This window comes from Polyodon spathula, chromosome 36 (genome assembly GCF_017654505.1).
Source record: "Polyodon spathula isolate WHYD16114869_AA chromosome 36, ASM1765450v1, whole genome shotgun sequence".
NCBI classification, from domain to species: domain Eukaryota; kingdom Metazoa; phylum Chordata; class Actinopteri; order Acipenseriformes; family Polyodontidae; genus Polyodon; species Polyodon spathula.
In genome coordinates, this window is record NC_054569.1 from 240,125 (window position 1) to 246,040 (window position 5,916).

The 5,916-nt window shown below is 39.9% G+C and overlaps 1 pseudogene; it reads right to left on the reverse strand.

Moving 5' to 3' along the window:
* Nucleotides 1-2,668: 2,668 nt before the first annotated feature.
* Nucleotides 2,669-4,674, reverse strand: LOC121303943 (annotated as a pseudogene).
* Between the last annotated feature and the right edge of the window lie 1,242 nt (nucleotides 4,675-5,916).

Genomic DNA, 5,916 nt, shown 5'->3' on the forward strand with positions numbered 1-5,916 from the left:
TTTAGCTTGAACAGTGTGTCTGTTGTTGCTGTGTTTGCTTTAGCTTGAACAGTGTGTCTGTTGTTGCTGTGTTTGCTTTAGCTTGAACAGTGTGTCTGTTGTTGCTGTGTTTGCTTTAGCTTGAACAGTGTGTCTGTTGTTGCTGTGTTTGCTTTAGCTTGAACAGTGTGTCTGTTGTTGCTGTGTTTGCTTTAGCTTGAACAGTGTGTCTGTTGTTGCTGTGTTTGCTTTAGCTTGAACAGTGTGTCTGTTGTTGCTGTGTTTGCTTTAGCTTGAACAGTGTGTCTGTTGTTGCTGTGTTTGCTTTAGCTTGAACAGTGTGTCTGTTGTTGCTGTGTTTGCTTTAGCTTGAACAGTGTGTCTGTTGTTGCTGTGTTTGCTTTAGCTTGAACAGTGTGTCTGTTGTTGCTGTGTTTGCTTTAGCTTGAACAGTGTGTCTGTTGTTGCTGTGTTTGCTTTAGCTTGAACAGTGTGTCTGTTGTTGCTGTGTTTGCTTTAGCTTGAACAGTGTGTCTGTTGTTGCTGTGTTTGCTTTAGCTTGAACAGTGTGTCTGTTGTTGCTGTGTTTGCTTTAGCTTGAACAGTGTGTCTGTTGTTGCTGTGTTTGCTTTAGCTTGAACAGTGTGTCTGTTGTTGCTGTGTTTGCTTTAGCTTGAACAGTGTGTCTGTTGTTGCTGTGTTTGCTTTAGCTTGAACAGTGTGTCTGTTGTTGCTGTGTTTGCTTTAGCTTGAACAGTGTGTCTGTTGTTGCTGTGTTTGCTTTAGCTTGAACAGTGTGTCTGTTGTTGCTGTGTTTGCTTTAGCTTGAACAGTGTGTCTGTTGTTGCTGTGTTTGCTTTAGCTTGAACAGTGTGTCTGTTGTTGCTGTGTTTGCTTTAGCTTGAACAGTGTGTCTGTTGTTGCTGTGTTTGCTTTAGCTTGAACAGTGTGTCTGTTGTTGCTGTGTTTGCTTTAGCTTGAACAGTGTGTCTGTTGTTGCTGTGTTTGCTTTAGCTTGAACAGTGTGTCTGTTGTTGCTGTTTGCTTTAGCTTGAACAGTGTGTCTGTTGTTGCTGTGTTTGCTTTAGCTTGAACAGTGTGTCTGTTGTTGCTGTGTTTGCTTTAGCTTGAACAGTGTGTCTGTTGTTGCTGTGTTTACTTTAGCTTGAACAGTGTGTCTGTTGTTGCTGTTTGCTTTAGCTTGAACAGTGTGTCTGTTGTTGTGTTTTCTTTTCGTGTGCAAATATTTAAAAATATATAATAGGCTACAGTACATTCTCCGATTTAAAGTAATTAGCTGGTATTAACCAATGTGTGTGTTTTTTTTTTGTTTTGTTTTTGTATTACTGTTAATATTTATTTAGCATTGGTTAGGCTATTATTCGCGTATTTATTTATTAGCTTAGTTGTTTTTCCTGTTGTTTTTCTGTGAATGAGTGTTGCACCAGTGAGCTGCTGTCGGTAACGTTTAAAACTATGTCTTTCTGTATATATTTGTAGTCTCCTTTTCAGGATAACAGATAAAACCACACGTGTGCATTGTTTAAAAGAAAAAAAATAACTAGTTATGTGTGCACACAAGATGTATAGAGTAGCCCCTCCAATAGTCTGTGTAGCCTACCTCAGCTCCCCAGCCCCACTGGGAAGAGGCCGACGCAGCCCCAAAATGAAGATATAAGAATTTGGAAGTCCGACACTAGTTCTGAGGGACAACAGAGAACTTCTGCTCTTCCACAAAAAAAACTTCTATTCTTACACGAAAAACTTGAACTCTCAACGAAAAACCTATATTCTTCAACGAAGAACTTTAGAAAACCAGAAAAGGTATTTTAAAAGAGAACTTTCGTAAAAAAAAAAAAAAAAAAAGATATTAAAAGAAAAAGGTACAGTAGGCCTACTCTCTTTTTACCAGCTGGACTGGTGCTGCCACCTAGTGACATATTACTGCACTACATGCAGGTAGAATATTGAAGCGATTGCAAAACTGAGTCAATACCAGCGTGCTGTCAAATGCTTGCATTCATTATGATTGTGATTATTATTATTATTATTATTATTAATTTAAAAAATTATATTTTGAAATCATACGTTTTTATAAGACCATAATACACAACAGATTGTTTTTTGGTCAAAATTAAAATAATAATAAAAAAAAACTTTATTAGAAAAAAACACAATTGCTATTTCTTTTTAAATGGGTTCATGTGAAGATTGTGAAAGCACCGAGGTATATGATGCACCAGGCACTAAAAAGGGGGCGCAGCAGTAGAGCCGTGAGACATGCCATTTAAACAGTGTACATTATTAAACAGGGATTACACTTCAGGATCTCATTACAATGCACTGTCTTGCACATAAACCAGCATTTAATTGATGTGTCATTTCACATTTATTGAAGTTTCGTTTTATTATATTTTCTTGTATTTATTTTTTTTTATTTGAAATCACCCATTATTTTTACCCCATTTTCTCCCAGTTTGGAATATGCAGTTGTTTTTAAGACCATGTCACAGAGCATTGTACAATACATAACAAAAAAACATACGCATCCCCAGACACATTCTCTGCCAAAACATATTGAAATTACACTAAACAAAAGGGTTAAAAAATAACACAAGTTATATTAAAATCACTAAGATAATTAAAATAAAATAATGAAAAAACAAAATGTAGATCAATTAAACTGGGTGGATATATAAAAAAAGAAAGAAATGTTTTACACTTGGAAAAGTTGCATCACATATTAACGCTATTGAAAAAATGAAAGGGAGGGGATGCTTAAAATGTTTTGCCAGTAAAACTGGGCATGGATATGAACACCGACAGACAGTCATAGGACAGCGTTATAGGAAGCAGACATGCTAGGTGTTGGCTTTGCAAATTAAAGGAGTGATCCTCTCTGCCACTGGATCAATTTCAGCACCCCCCCAAGGCTGCACTCGTGGCAGATCAGTGTGTTTTTTTCTCACCTAGTGTGTACTCTTCTTGCACTCAATAAGCAGCGTACCCAGGTTCCTGCTTTTGTTGGACAGAGACTCCAGCAGCGCGTAGCATTGCGGATTGCTTTTCAAGAAGCTTTTTAAGACTTTGCTTGCTCTTGAATGACCGCATGCATATTCTACCAGCGGCTTCAGAACAGATCTGAACTCAGATTTCTCAAGAGGGATTTGGAACATTTCCTTCCGCAAGGGGGCAGCTATCTCATGCTGCAGCATGCTTTGAAGAATAGCCGTCATGTGGATGCCATACTCGATCACACTCCGTGTCTCTTCTGAGTCCAGTGGATACGCATACCCTCCCTGGTGCATGGCTACCAGCTGATGTTGGGAATTAAAGACCGGAGACCCGGAAGAGCCATGGTAAAAACAGGTGTCGTAAAACAATCGATTTCTGTCTTGCAGCACCTCAAAAGAGTAGGCGCTAAGTGCCTGATAAAATCTTTCTTTTTCGATATTATCTAAAGTTTCAGAATGGCAGGCAATGTGCTCTTCTGCTTTGGCTTTGCGGTTCTCAGCCTCTATAATGGAGCACGGATCAACCATCTTTACTCTACCATCTGGGTGACCAATGATACAAACCCCTCCACTTATCTGTAGAACGGAAAGTTCATCAATCAGTGCTGGGGGAGTGGAGGGTGCTCCTGGGATAGATCAAGCTCGAGTAAAGCAGTCAATGCTTCTGTCATGGGCAACTATCTGCTTTACATAGAAAACCTCAGACTCAACCATTTATATTGGTTTTTCATATTCAAAGGTTACAGAAACTTTTGTAATGAGCTCTGGCTGTTATTGTGAGTTTATCATGCATTTATCCAAGACGTGGGCACATGTAACAATGCAATTCCCAATGAAACAGAAACTTGTGCCCTCAACTCCTGTGCCATCTCCTGCTGGTACAGTGATGAAGCAGACAGATTCACTGAGCTCAGTCTGCCACCTCATGGTGTGAATCTCAGTAAAGATCTTGGTGTTTTTACCAAACTCCTGTCTCAGCAGCTCCCTGATCGGTCATCTATCTTTGCCCTCTTTCTTTCTTTTTATCATTGACTTAATAAGATCATCCATTTGAGATCTGAGGATCCTGCACACTTCTTCAGTGTCAGGCAGGCGGTATACCTTAGGCTGGGAATCACCATTAGCTGAACTGGGACGCTGTGAATCTCCAGCAGTTGTACTGGTAGACTGAGACTCACCAGTAGCCTGATGATCAGCAGTAACCTTGTTGCTCAGCCCTGCGTTACAGAGCACTTGCTGACTGTCTGGTGCATCTTCAGTTGAAACAATCAGTGTGAACGTCCTCTTATCCAGACTATCCACAGAAACGTGCATTTCAACCTTTCTATTAGTATCACCTTCACTCAGTTGACACCTCTTTTTGAAAACCACGTCCTCAAATCTGCCGTCCCTGCTCAAAGCCTGCAAAACTGTCTCCCCCTCAAAGGCATAAACGCACAGCTTTCCACCCTGTTTGTGAATGTGTTTGTTTTTCATGATTTTTCTGTTTCCTCCACCTTTGAGCTCTATATAAAAAACTATGTGTTTTGCACTTTGAGGTGTGTTTGGATCCCAACTACTCCCTCCCTCGCCTGCAATGAATTCAATTTTAAAACACTCTTGGTTGGTTATAACACTGCAGGGCAGGTGGAGAGGAACAATTCCAGTCAGGAGTTTCTGCCCAGTGATCAGCAGCTGGGTTTTCTTTTTGTTTCTCTTCAGTTTTTTTAACGTCAAATTTCTGTTCAAGACATCCGACAGGGTTTCGCATTCATAAAAGCTTTCTTCGGAAGACGAATTGTGAACGATCCCTTTGTCTGGCTTCTGGTCCATTTGGCTGGAGGAGATTCTCTGTCATCCGTACAAGGTGGTGTCTTTTCAGTCTCGGACTTAAGTCTGCAGTGTATTGTGGGCTATTGAAAGAAGAAAGGAGCACACAGTCCAAAATGTACAAAACATCAAGCTTGGCTTAAAACTCTTCTTTTTTCTGAATTGCAATTTAGAACCAGTTATCTTTTTTAGGGCCAGAGTGCGCAACCCACACTCCAGCAATCATCTTTATGTGATGCATTATCACTACCCCCCCCCCTCCAAAGTACCTCTAACCAAGACTACTTCTTATCAGAGGTCCCCAGTATTACATACCTATGATTGAAAATGATCATGCATGCATGAAACGAACACACATTGTAATCTATTGTAATCTTATTTAGAAACACTTACTTTACTATCCAGTGCAGATCTGCTGTAGCTCCCTGTTCCCCGGAATCCAGCCTATTCGCTTGTGAACTTTTAAAGAAAGAAAAACAGAACCTTAAAGGGGAACTCAAGTGGGTTTTTTGTAGAAAACAATAAATTGGAGCCAACTGTATATCCTGATGAAGGCACATTTTTGCCAAAACTGGTAGATTGCTATGACTTTTTAAAAAACGCAAAGTTATATATATATATATATATATATATATATATATATATATATATATACACACACACATTTGCACCTGCAAAAAAGTTAGTGTAGAGCAGTGTTTCCCAGCCCTGTTCCTGGGGGCACACCCTGTCTGCTGGATTTCATTCCAACGCAGCGCTCAATTGCTTAATTGAACCCTTCACTGAACTAATAAAGTGATTAACTGAGCATTTTCCCGTTATTTTCAAGCTCTTCATTTGTTGATACGATTCAATTAAACAACTGAGATCTGTGTTGAAATGAAAACCAGCAGATGGGGTGTGCCGCCAGGAACAGGGTTGGGAAACACTGGTGTAGAGCCCTGTGTACCCTTCAGAAGAACTTCAGAACTACATTTCCCATCATCCTCCTGCTCATGTATCTATGATGGGGGAGGTGATGGTAAATGTAGTTCTGAAGTACTTCTGATGGTTACACAGGGCTCTACACCAGTGTTTCCAAGCACTTTGGAGACTGTAATTTAATAGTGTAGAA